At 61.6% G+C, this 13172-nt stretch overlaps 1 protein-coding gene across 3 annotated transcripts in view; it reads right to left on the bottom strand.

The window, feature by feature from the left end:
• Positions 1-11278, bottom strand: part of SBNO2 (strawberry notch homolog 2) — a 69909-nt gene extending 58631 nt beyond the window's left edge. For 2 of the 3 annotated variants that reach the window (XM_030795872.1, XM_030795869.1), the window contains exon 1: positions 11165-11263. The gene's annotated coding sequence lies outside the window, so the exon portion shown is untranslated. Of the gene's footprint in view, positions 1-11164 lie in introns of all 3 variants that reach the window. The other variant, XM_030795870.1, reaches the window with a different exon arrangement.
• Between the last annotated feature and the right edge of the window lie 1894 nt (positions 11279-13172).

Genomic DNA, 13172 nt, shown 5'->3' with positions numbered 1-13172 from the left:
AACCCCATCCCCAGAGCTCCCCAGAGCTGGTCTAGCCCCTCATCTGACACACAGAGAAACGGAGACCAGGAACCTGACGCGGGTTTCTCTAGCCTGTGTGAGGGCCCTGTAGATCAGCCGACATCATGCACACCCAGGCCAGCTGCCGGACAGCGTTCAGTGGGAACACAGCAGACCATCGTCCACCCACATTCCAGACTCCAACAGGCAGAGGGGAGGGGACGTCGGGGCTGCAGGGCCACCAATGTGGACGAGGCACAGCCCCAGGGACAGCCTGTGCTGGGGACGTATGGGGGAAGGATCAGACCCCACAGTGCCCTCGGGCCACAAGGCCAAGACAGGGTCTGGTAAGTGACGATTTGGAGGCTGGTCCTGAGGTGCAGGAGGGACTGCCAGGGACAGAGAGGGCACCGGGGTGACTACCGTCCCTCCAGACTCACGTCCAGCCGCACCTGTGAGTGGGGCCTTATTTGCATACAGGGTCTTTGCACACGTGGCTGGTTACAGCGAGGATGCTGAAGTGGGATGGTCTATGTCCCTGTTAACAACTGATGTCCTTAGGAGAAAAGAGGAACGCGGACACCCGCACATCGGGAGACGGCTGCACAGAGACGGAGCAGAGGCTGGAGTGACGCGGCCGCAGACCAAGGGCGCCTGGAGCCCCGGAAGCTGGGAGAGGCTGGAAGGGTCCTCCCCTGGAGCCTACTCCTTGACTTCAGCTTCCTGGCCTCCAGGACAGGGAGCAGCTGCTCTAAGTCACCCCGTTTGCAGCACTGCTGCAGCCGCCACGAGAAGCTCGTCCAGGGAGGAGGCTGCTCCAGCCCTGACCCCCACGCGACTCCCGTGAGCATGAGGACTCGGGTGCCCAGGGGTGAGGCGGCACGAGGCTGTCTGTGGATTTCCACAGCGTCCCAGGAGGCATCTGGACCACAGCGGCTCCAGGCTGCCAACCACGGGCAGAGGCCACCGCTCCCGAGCTTGGACCCTGCCATGTGCAGGCACAGGCCAGGCGGGGCCGGGGAAGCCTGGGAGCCCCAGACCGGCCCAGCACCGCCTGAGATTTCTCAAGCACGCTGGCGGACGGCCCCTCTATTTAGGATGAGGATGAGGTGGGCCCGGCAGGAGGGCAGGAGCCAGGGTCCAGGGCGAGCAAGTTCCTGACTTTCCAGTTGTCCCTGCTCCACGAGGAACAGCAGTGGCCCCGGCCGCCTGAAGGTGGAAGGGGCACTGCAGCCTCACCGCCCCATACCCCAGGAGCCCACGTGTTTCTCTCACAGGGAAAGGTGTACTGGCCAGACTCAGGGCCCTGTGGACGGGGTCGGAACCCAGCACCCAGGAAGCTCCCCTCGCCCCAACCAAGGGCCTCACTCCAGGTGGGTCCTCTGGAAAATCGGGCCCGCAGCCATCACTGCCCCTCTCCTGGGAGGGCTCAAGGGTGTTGGCCGTGGGGGCTTCACACTGCACCCCTGATTTCGAGGGAAGCCCCTGCCCATGGCTTCCAGGGCCTTCCAGAGGGGCCAAGGGGCTGGTGCCGTGGGAGGGAAAGTTCCCAAGCCCAGATGGCCAGGGGCAGGAACAGCTTGAGCGGGCGGCCGGACTGACAGCTTCTCTTGCCAAACCTCCCGTCCCGCTCCAGCACAAAGCCTCCCCCGTGCACAGGGCCAGGTGCTAGGACACTGTGGGGCGTCCCAGATGCCAGGGGCAGTGGAGACAGGAGGAGGAGGAGGCGGCGGCGGAAGAGGAGGAGGAGGAGGAACAGGAGGAGGAAGGGGCCGCGGCGGCACTGTGGGTCTTCCACAGGGTGTGCCCCGAGGAGGTCAAGATTCCACTGCCCTGAAGCAAACAAGGTGTCCAGCCAGAGCCAGGGCCACATGCCCAACAGGTAGGATCCAGCGACCCCTGCGTAGCAACCCCCCGCCATGCGAGGGAGGACCCGGAGCTGAGCGTGGCCCCGCCTGACATCTGACCCCCGTCGTCGGGAGCTCCACCAGGTCAGGGCTGCCCAGCTGACCCCACAGCCCCACGGGGCACGGTCAGCAGGGCGCTGAATGAAGGCCTGGAAAGGGAATAAAGGAGGCCCTGGGGGAGGGGCCTCGATGCTTCATCCCAAGCCAACCCTGAAAGTGGAAGCCACAGGGCCAGGTGGACGTCGTGGCTGAGATGCGAGCAGGGTGCTGGGCACCCCCGAGGCAGCACTGCTGTCCCTGAGAACAGAAGGAAATCCAGGTCCACAGTCAGGGCCAAGAGGAGTAGTGGTGGTTGCTGGCACTCAGCCCCGTACCCTCGGACAGAGCTAGAGTCCTAAGGCAGGAATGTGAGGTCGATGCCTGTTAGGAAGAAACCACATCTGGGGAACCAGACCCCAGATCCAAGACGCCAGACCCCAGACCCCAGATCCCAGACCCCAGATCCCAGTCCCCAGATCCCTAGATCCCAGACCCCAGATCCCAGATCCCAGTCCCCAGATCCCTAGATCCCAGATCCCAGTCCCCAGATCCCTAGATCCCAGACCCCAGTCCCCAGATCCCTAGATCCCAGATCCCAGTCCCCAGATCCCTAGATCCCAGATCCCAGTCCCCAGATCCCTAGATCCCAGACCCCAGTCCCCAGATCCCTAGATCCCAGATCCCTAGATCCCAGACCTCAGATCCCAGATCTCTAGATCCCAGATCCCAGACCCCAGATCTCAGACCCCAGATCCCCAGATCTCAGACCCCAGATTCCAGACCCTAGATCCCAGTACCCAGATCCCAGACCCTAGATCCCAGTACACAGACCCCAGACCCCAGATCTCAGACCCCAGACCCCAGATCCCAGACTTCAGATCCCCAGATCCCAGACCCCAGATCTCAGACCCCAGACCCCAGATTCCAGACCCCAGAGGGAGGCCCCGGTGAGGGAGCGGAAAGATTCCGCGACACAAATGCTTATGCGGAAAGAGCCTCCAGGCCGGGCTGCGGGGGCTCCAACGTGGGGTCCCCATGGCCGGGCCTCACTGCTACCTGGTGGTTAAAGCCCTGTCCACCTGGCCAGGGTGGTACGGCTTTCTGTGGCAGCCAAGCAGCTTCCACGCAGCTTCTGCTGCTGTGAGGAGCCCGCTCAGGTCTTGTGTTTATTTTCAGTCTTTTGGGGCCAGCGCGGTGGCCCATGCCTGTAATCCCAGTGCTGGGAGGACTGCGTGAGGCCAGGAGGTGGAGACCAGCCTGGGCAACAGAGCGAGACCTCAACTGCACGCACGCGCACACACACACACTAAAAGCCTTTTCACACGCTGAGCTTGAGCCTCTGGTCCCCTCTAACCCACACGTCTTTTTCTCCTGAGCAGACGTTAAGCCAAATCCCCACTCACTCCAGACTTCCGGTCCTTTGAAATGGAGGTTGGCCGGGCGGGGTGGCTCAAGCCTGTAATCCCAGCACTTTGGGAGGCCGAGGCGGGTGGATCACGAGGTCAGGAGATCGAGACCATCCTGGCTAACACGGTGAAACCCCGTCTCTACTAAAAATACAAAAAATTAGCCGGACGTGTTGGCGGGCACCTGTAGTCCCAGCTACTCGGGAGGCTGAGGCAGGAGAATGGTGTGAACCCGGGAGGCGGAGCTTGCAGTGAGCTGAGATCGCGCCATTGCACTCCAGCCTGGGGGACAGAGCATGACTCCGTCTCAAAAAAAAAAAAAAAAAAAAAAATTAAAAAAATTAAAAAAAAAAAATTGAAATGGAGGTGCCCTTGTGTGTCTTCAATCCATGTGGAGGGTAGTCTGGCCCATCCCACACCTGCTACCGTCACTGCCTCATACTGGCGGCCTCAGGCCACAAGGTCTCCCCACCTGGCTCCTTGGGGAGTGCCAAGCGTTGCCAGCAGCCGGACTGTGCTGATCCCAGGCAAGTGGCCCGACAGGTCACCACTGTCCTTGAGCTCAAGTCCAGCCTTGGTGACAAGAATGTCACGAGGACCTGCATCCGAGCCCAGAGGGCATCAGGTCCTGGAGGAGGAGGAAGAGTGCCTTCCGGCTTCAGGCTGGGCTTGAAGACGGCAGCTCCGAGACCGCTCAGAGTGAGGCTTCAGCGCTGACTGCTGGAGCTACGTGCCCTGTCCTGACAACGGCCGCACAGTTAGGCGCTGCTGCACGCCTGGAGGAGGGAACAGAGGGCCCGAAATCACAGAAGCAGGAACCCCAGGTTGGCCGGTGCGGCCTGATCCATCTTCCCTCAAACCTAGCCGCTGACAACGACACCCACGCGCCCTCTCTGGGCCCAGCAGGTCAGAGGTCCAGGTGGGCTGGCTGCTCCACGGCCACGGCTCCAAGAACAAGGTCAAGGCACTGCTGTCCTGGGCCCTGGTCTGGGTTCTCCGGGGGAGTCCGCACCTGAGCTCGGCCAGGGGGCGGGATTCTGCTTCCCGTGGCCGCTGGGCCAAGGCCCCACTTCCCTGCTTTCAGGGAGCCACATCCCCCATCACACCATTCCCTCCCTCCTAAAAGCCAGCAGGGCAAGGTCCCTCTCAGGCTTCTGACCTGACCTCCCCTCCTCCAGCTGGAGAAGGGTCCCACGCATGAGGACATTTGTGACGATGCCAGGACCCGAGGAATCCAGGGCGACCCCTCTGCAGAGCCCCTGTGCCCCGGGAGGCACCACACCCATGGCTCCAGGGGGTGGGGGGGACCACGGCATCTCTGGAGCTGACCCAGACCCGCAGGACACAGCACCAGGCTGTGAAGTCTCAGCCCGCGGTCAGGCCGCGCACACGGAAACCCAGGCTTCCGAATGGCCAGCCAGGAGCAAAGCCGGCCACTGAGGACAGGAGCAGGCTCCGGGGGACACGCTCCCGCTCCTTTTAGGGGCCCAGAGGCTGTGGATGTGGAGCTCGAGTGTCCTCCTCTCAGCGTAACCTCCCCACCCCTCCCACGTCCTCCAAGTGGGGCAGGAGCCGCCTCACCAGAGCTGGGGGAGGGGGCCACACAGGTGCACCCCTGGGGAGGGGCAGCAGAGACTCGTGGGCAGGAATGTGGCTGGGGTTTCTAGATCATCTGGTTTTTCAAGAGAAGCCACAAGTCTGGGTTTGAGGGTGGCAGCCCCTGGTGTTCCAGAGTCGGCAAGCAATTCAAGCATCCACACCCCAACCCCGGCGCAGTGTTGGGTGCCCAGCCCTCAGGGCCACCCCGAGAGCTCCTGCATTCACCTGGGGGCTCGCAGCTCCCCCGAGCTCCTAGTGGGTCACAGTCATTCCAGGATCTGATAAAAGCCCCCAAAATGCCCCTGGTCAGCCCAGCCACACCCGGGCAACACTGACAGCCATTCTCCACCCAGGCCCCAGCGCCCAGCTGAGTGAGACCCACCCGGCGGCTTTCGGGGCTGGGCCCCACCAGTGAAAACATTCCGGTCACAGTGATGCCGCCCTGAGAAGCTCCTCACCGTCCCCCGTGGCCTTGGAACCCCCTTCACACCCACGGGTTCCAGGCACCCTGGCGGCTGTCTGTCCCCACGGAGCCTGGCCCTCACAGCGTAGGGAGGCCGCGGTCATCAGTGTGGCTCCTGTGACCCATTCCCCCAGGCCCCTGGGCACCGGAGGCGGCAAGCGCAGCAGACCCCAGAGGCGGCTTTCCTCAGTTTACCTGACATGCAAAGGAAGACGCCTCCTCACTCCAAGCTGGACGGGCAGCCGACGGCAGTCCGCGGCCATGGCGGGCAGGGACTTTCTCTGTGACCCTCCCTGGCTGCCTCTCCCCAGCAAATGAGTCAGTTCCAGAAATGTTTACTGCCCACCAGGCCCAAGGGCTCACCGGCTCCCCCTCCCCATGCCCCAGCACCCAGGGCCTTGGCCCCAGGAGCCCGCAGCAGCAGCAGCAGCAGCGACTCCCAGGAAACGCGAGTGAGCCGCCAGGAAACGTCACTTTCAAAACGCAGCAGGTCCTGGAACTAAAGCCAAGGCCGCCTCCTTCAGTTTCACTTGGACGCTTTTTCTTGCTGGGGATGGAAGTCAGTCACAGGGCTCCGGGAAGCGCGGGCACGAGTCATGAAGCAGGTCGCTGAGACAGCGGCACCAGGCCCGCCTGTCCGATCTGCTGACCCCAGCCAGGGCCCAGCACTCCCATGCCCTGCACTGCAGGAGGCTGCCCGGGACGGTGCCTGCAGGGGAGCTGACTCGGCAATGACTCTCTGGGCCCCTCCTCCCACCCCATCACTCACGGGATTGTCCAGGGCGAGAGGCCCAGGGGAATCCGCAGGAGAGCCAGGGCACAGGGCACGAGCAAGGCCCCAGGCTGAGGGCACGAGCAAGGCCCCAGGCTGAGGCCTCCGTGGGACTGAGCTTCAGGGCCACGCTGAGCTCTCACGGGGCCTCCGCCTGGACCACCAGGCACCCTCAAGCTGACCGGCCCCTGCATGCCACCCATGTGGCCCAAGGCCTGTCCCCCTCATGCCAGGAGTCCCGTAGGGCCCCTTCGAGTAGAATGCAGCATTCCCTGCCCCCTCCCCAAGCAGAGAATGGTTCAGGGGCAGAGCTGGGCCTGGGCGAGGGGCCCCCGGAGGGTGGGGTGACGCCATCACTGTTGCCGTCCTACGGGTCGGGATAGGACAGCTGCCCGGCACCCTTTGATGCGAGCTGGCTGCAGGGCTGCTGACCGGTCCTGGGGACACCGCACTCAATGCTGTGGTGACAACAGGGGATTCTGAAGGACAGGGAGGTCTTACTTTCTGTTAAACACTTTTGTTTTCCCTGAGATTCAATCCACACCAGGAAGGGCACCTGTCCGCAGCATATGACTCAATGGTTTCAACGTATTCTAAGGCAGACCACCATAGCTTCTAATTCCAAAACATTCTGTTCCCCCAAAAAACAGCCCTGTCCCCAACAGCAGTCACTCCCCACCCCTCTACAGCCCCTGCAACCACACATCCACTTCCCATTTGTGGACTGGCCCGCGCTGGACACGTGACCACACGTCTACGTCCCGTCTGTGGACTGCCCTGCTCTGGACACGTCACATGAACGGAGTCACGTGCCGTGGCCTTTTGCATCTGGCGTCTCTCCGTGAGCACATCTCTGCAGAGCATCCATGCCGGGCGCACCGACGACAGATCTAACCTCCGCCTCCTCACGGGGCCCAGGAGGCCCAGGGCAAGAGCTGATGGGGCCCACGCATCCGAAATGCCCGTCTTGGCCAGAACCCCAGGTTTGCCTTCACCCCCAGGGCTGAGCCCTCTCCTGAGTCCTCGGCCCTGTGACGGGTGACCGCACCTCCCAGCAGCGAGGCAAGGTGACCACGGAGCTGGCAGTCTGCTCTTCGTCCCAGCCCGAGGGTGCAGGTGCCGGCCGAACTCCCAGGGATTGGGGGCGAGAGTGTAGAGGCAAGGGGCAAGGCTGAGAGTCCACCCACACTGCTGGGCGGACATCGGGCAGGCCAGGACGAGAACCAGGTCGGGGTGACCTTGCTCATAGGCTTCAACCGGCGGCTGGACACACCCAGCCCTCCCGTGTGCTGTCTGACCACGCAGCCTTCAGCTGTGGAAAAAGTGACTGGAGGCACTCCAGGCCTGCCCGCAACAAATCACACACACATGTGCACACAGCACACGCACACATACAAAACACACGTGCACAAGACACGCACAAGCAGGGGTGCATGAGAACACGCAGCATGCATACAACACACACACACAACGGACACGTGCATAACCGGCACAGGTGCACAGGCAACATGTGTGCACACACAACATGCACACAAAGTACACGGGTGCACGAGCATGCGCGCACAACACAAACACACACAAAATACGTGTGTGAGCAACACACACAAGCATGGGCACATGGGCACAGGCAACACACACATAACGTGAGCACACACAACATACACACAACCACCAAAATACACACAACGCACGAGGATGGGCACACAGGCACGGGCAACACACAACAAAATACACACACGCATAACAGACTCATGAACATGGGTACACAGGCACACGCATAACACACAAACACGGGTGCACAGGCACACACAACGTGCACCCATAAAACACACGCGTTTATGAAACACACGAACAACACACACATGCACAGGAGCACACAGCCACAGGCATGCACATTCACACACACACACAACACACCCACATCCATACAACGCACACACAGAATGCACACACGTCCATACGACGCACACACAGAATGCACACACGTCCATGCGACGCACACACAGAATGCACACATGTCTGTACGACGCGCACACAGAATGCACACACGTCCGTACGACACGCACACAGAATGCACACACGTCTGTACGACGCACACACAGAATGCACACACGTCTGTACGATGCACACACAGAATGCACACATGTCCGTCTGACGCACACACAGAATGCACATGCGTACGTACAATGCACACACAGAATACACACATCCATACAACACACAGGCACACAACACACGTGCATGCACATGGCACAACATACAGCTACACAAAGACACGTGTACACACACATGCACAGATCCCAAGGGCAGCGCTGGCGCCCTGGGGGGCTGCCTCCACATCGCCTCCAGGAGTGTTTACAGCTGTGGATTACATGACACCGCCCCCTTCCCAGAGCTGATCCCACCCCCCCGGCATGGGGGCCCCCTGGGAGGGGCCTCTGGGAGCCGGACTGGTTCTGCCGACACAGTCGCCTCTTTGTTCGGGGCACAGCTCACTCTGGTGGTGTTGGCGTTTCCGCCTGGGCCCTGCCGGAGGGGCATCCGTGACTCTGCTGGAGCCGGGCTGGGCCAAGCCCAAGCTGGTCACACCCCTCACACCCCTAGGGGTGGGGGAGGCCTTAGGCAGCAAGTGGGTGGGGGGTCTAGGGGTGGCTGGCGCAACCTCTCTCCGCCTCGGTTTCCCCGCCAGGTGAGAGGGCAGTGACTGCCCATGGTCACGCAGCTGGAGAACATGCACCCTCCTCCGCACCTGCACACCTGGGCGCCTCCTGTCTAGCCGACTCCAAAGCCAACCAAGAGTGAATGGATGAGCGAAGCTGCTGCTGCCTCTTCTGTGCTCTGCCTGACAGGCTCCCCTCCACCCGCCCCCGGAAGTCCAGCCCCTGCCTGCACAGCCCCCTCCACATCAGTGTCCTCCTGGCTCCTGGCAGGTGTGGGCGGGTGTCTGCCGGGATCCTCAGAGTTAAACAAAAGCCTCCTCCTTGTGCTCTGAAATCACACTCCAGGGGCTGGCAGGCACCTTCCAAGTCCTTCCCTCTCCAAGGACAAGAGCCTGCCTGCGTCTCCTCTGCCGTGGGAGGCCCTGAGGCCCCCATCCTGCTGTTCTCCATCCCACCCACCGAGGGGCCCAGATCTCAAATTCGCCCTTTCTCGGCAAGAACTCTGAAGGTGGCCCAGGGCAGGCCACTGTGAGAAGCCATCACCCCACGACCAGGGCCACCCCTGGGAAAATCTGGGGCCGGGCTGCCAGATCCCTGAAGGCCAGAGGATGTCTGGGAAGAAAGGGCGTGGACGGCACCTGCCGGGCCTGCCGCAAACTCTCTGGGTCCCAGGTCCCCACTGCTCCTCTTCCAGGGCCGAGTGAGGGAAAGCCATCCCAGGGAGGGCGCCCAAAACAGCACAGCACCCCTCAGTCAGGAAGCAGTGCCGGCTGCCCCGGCCCAGAGGAAGAGGCCTGGAAGAAAGTTTGAAGCCTGTAATCCCCGTGTAATCGGGCTGGCTGCCCACGGGGTCTGCGGCCCTGGGTCCTGGGCCCCTCCCATGCTCTTCTCTTGAACCTCGGCTCCCTCTGCCCCTCTGTACAACCCCCCCCGCCCCCAAACTGGCAGCCAGCATCAGCACAGGCCAGCTCCAAGGCCGGGCACTCTCGCTGACAGGGCGTGCAACAGATGGCACCAAACCCGTCCAGTCCGGTTCTGTCCCAGCAGTCACAGGCAGGAAGGACGTTCGAGCAGGCGGGAACAACAGGCATTCCGGGAAGCAGCAGCCAGGGGAGGCCCCGGCTACACATTTTAGAGATTTTTTTTTTTGTTTTTTTACTTTTCAGAATGTTAATCAGTTGTCATCCAAGGAGACACCCACCGTCCCTGCCCCAGCACCATCCGTGCCCGGCGTCCCTGGAGGCGCTGGGTGGGCTCTCTACAACGCCTGCCCCCCACGCCCCAGGCCAGTCTGGGGATTGGTCCCTCCAGGCCCCACCTGCCTTATTGTTCGGGACTCTGGGGTGGTGGGAAGAGTGCCCCACGGGGGACAGGACCCACCAGGAGGCCTGCGCTTCCCATTCACCGACACACGCTGTTCCCGGGCCCCACTCCGGCCATCTCAGCCCGCTACCCTCCCTCCCGCCTGTCCCTGGAAGCTGGGTTTGAATGCGACCCGCACTCCCACCCCCAGCACGCTCTGCGGACTCCGCCCAGACGGCCCCGCGGTCACCTAATACCAGCAAGCCCCCATCCCAAACCGGGGGACCTCCATGCAGAAACCGAGAAACCATCTGCCCCAGAAGAGAAGTCGGAGGCCCCAGGAGCGGGAGGGGCAGGGAGCAGGGGGAGGGAGGGAGAGAGGGCTGCGCTGCGGGGCCGAGAAGGCAGGGGTCCTGGGACCGGGGACAAGGAGGAGGAAGGAGCACGAACGCCCAAGGAGCCTGGAGTCAGGAATCCTGGGAGGCGGGAGAGACCGGGGGTCACTCCTAGGAACGGGTCGAGGTCACGAGGCGCACAGAGTCGAGAGTCCCCAAAAGGGAAGGGCAGGATACCGGAGAAAAGCGGGTGCGGGGTCACCAAGGGGCTCACGGGCACCGATGAGTGCGGGGTCAAGGGTTACCAGAAAACGAAAGGTCGGGGGTCACCAAGCAGCGCAGGACAGGGAGTCACCGGTAAGAGCGGGAAGGAAAGGTTGGGAGGGTTGCGGTGGAAGGTGGGGTCAAGGTTCACGGCAGGGGGTCGCCGAGGTGGGGGCAGGTCAAGGTTCACGGCGGTGGTCGCGGGGCAGCGGGGGGTCAACGTTGGCGGCGAAGGGCGGGGTCGGAAGGGGTCGCGGCGGAGGGCGGGGGTCGCGCCGCGCTCGCCCCCGCCCCGCGGCCCCCAGAACCCTCAGCCCCGGGCGCAGGAGTCCGCGGGGAGAGCTGGACCCACAAGCGGGGTCGGGCCAGGCAGGGGTCGCGGTGGAGGCGGGGCGGGGGTCGCAACCAGAGCCTCACCTCGGGCCCGGGTCCGGCCGGGCGCGGAGCCCGCGGCGCCTCAGTTTCTCCGAGCCTCGCAGCGGCCGCCGCTCACTTCCGGGTTTCGGGCGCCATCTTGGGGGCCCCGCGCACTTCCGGTCATGCCGCGGGGCGGGGCCTCCAGCTGTGGGGGCGTGGTCTCGGTTCGGGGATGGGGCCACCTTCCAGGCCAATCCCTTGAGGTCCTTCCGCTATTCGGAAGGGGCTGGGACTCCTACGGCTCTGGGTTCGAATCCCGCCCTGCCTGGTTCTCTTGAGACCCCAGCGCGTGCTTTCACCTCCTCAAGCCTCAGTTTCCTCTTCTGCACCGTGCTGCTGAAAAGGAACCTGCTTTTGTGGTACAGCATCCCCTTTTTTCCTCCTTCCTCAGAACCCCCTCCAGGCCTCTGCAAGTGCCGCGTCCCCCACTGGGGCTCACTCACCCGAGATTTTTAAACTGAGACTCTCTCAAAAGCTACTAAGACGATCACCAGCCGGGCGCAGTGGCTCGCGCCTATAATCGCAGCACTTTGAGAGGCCGAGGCGGATGGATCACTTGAGCTCGGGAGTTTGAGGCCAGCCTGGACAATATGATGAAACCCCGTCTCTACTAAATATACAAAAATAGCTGATGCGTGATGGTGGGCACCTGTAATCCCAGCTACTCAGGAAGCTGAGGCAGGAGAATCTCTTGAACCTGGGAGGTAGTTGTTACAGTGAGCTGAGATCGCACCACTGCGCTCCAGCCTGGGCAACAGAGTGAGACTCCATCTCAAAAATAAATAAATAAATAAATAACGAAATAAAATGAAATAAAATAATCACTTCTGGGCCTGTCAGACACACTCTCTCACCAAAAGTTATCTCTGTTCATTAATCTCTCTCCCTAACCAAATACAGTTCTGGATGCTGAAGCATGGTGACTGGCACATGGGGGTTTGGGTAAGTCCCAGGGGCTACCCCCAAGAGAGCAGGATCCTTTCAGGCAGGGCCACGGGGGCCTGAGGGGCTCCTCCTCTGGGTGGCTGTGGCGGGAGGCTTCCCTGCGTGGGGAGCCGGAGTCTCGGGGCACTTTTCCTGTGACTTCACAGATCCAGTGAAGGCAGATCCAGTGTGGGAGGCACCACCGCCTCCCCAGCCCAATTTCAGCCATGACGACACTGATACAGCTCCCTGGACCCAAGCAGCCACAAGCCAGAGGCCTCTGCCCCCATTCCAACCCCCTGAAACTAGAGTTGATTTGTTCATGACTTTGTTAATTCATTCAGTGACTTCTAATCGATGCTGCTCTGTGCTTGGTCATGAGCTGGGAAAACCCAGCGTCTCACAGAGGACTCAGCTTTCTGTCCCAACATCAGAAAGCCCCTGGTCTGGGGGAGAGAGAACCAAGACCAGACATTCCAATACGCGGGATCTCGGGGAGGGTTGAAATGTCTGCCTAGGGCTTCATAGAGGTCTGCATGCTGAAGAGGGTGTTGAAGCTGGGGTTTTGAAGTTCAAGTAGGAGTGTGCCAGGTAGACAAGAGTAGGAAGAACAGTCCAGGCAAAGAAGGCCTGGTAAGGCAGATAATAAATAGGTTTAAAGTCTTTTAGCACCTCTCTAAAAAACTGAGGCCAAAACCGGGCACGGTGGCTCACGCCTGTAATCCCAGCACTTTGGGAGGCTGAGGCAGAAGGAACATCTGAGGTCAGGGGTTTGAGACCAGCCTGGCCAACATGGCGAAACCCCATCTCTACTAAAAGTACAAAAAAGTTAGCTGGGCATGGTGGTGTGTGCCTATAGTCCCAGCTACTGGGGAGGCTGAGGCAGGAGAATCCCTTGAACCCAGGAGGTGGAGGTTGCAGTGAGCTGAGATCACGCCACTGCACGCCAGCCTGGGCGATAGAGTGAGATTCGATCTTAAAAAAAAAAAAACGGTGGCTCACACCTGTAATCCCAACACTTTGGGAGGCTGAGGCAGGTGAATCACCTAGGTCAGGAGTTCAAGACCAGCCTGACCAACATGGT

The sequence above is a fragment of the Nomascus leucogenys genome, chromosome 17, assembly GCF_006542625.1.
Source record: "Nomascus leucogenys isolate Asia chromosome 17, Asia_NLE_v1, whole genome shotgun sequence".
Taxonomy (NCBI): domain Eukaryota; kingdom Metazoa; phylum Chordata; class Mammalia; order Primates; family Hylobatidae; genus Nomascus; species Nomascus leucogenys.
The sequence above is the reverse complement of the archived record's forward strand: the minus strand, read 5'-3'. Positions and strand labels throughout refer to the sequence as shown.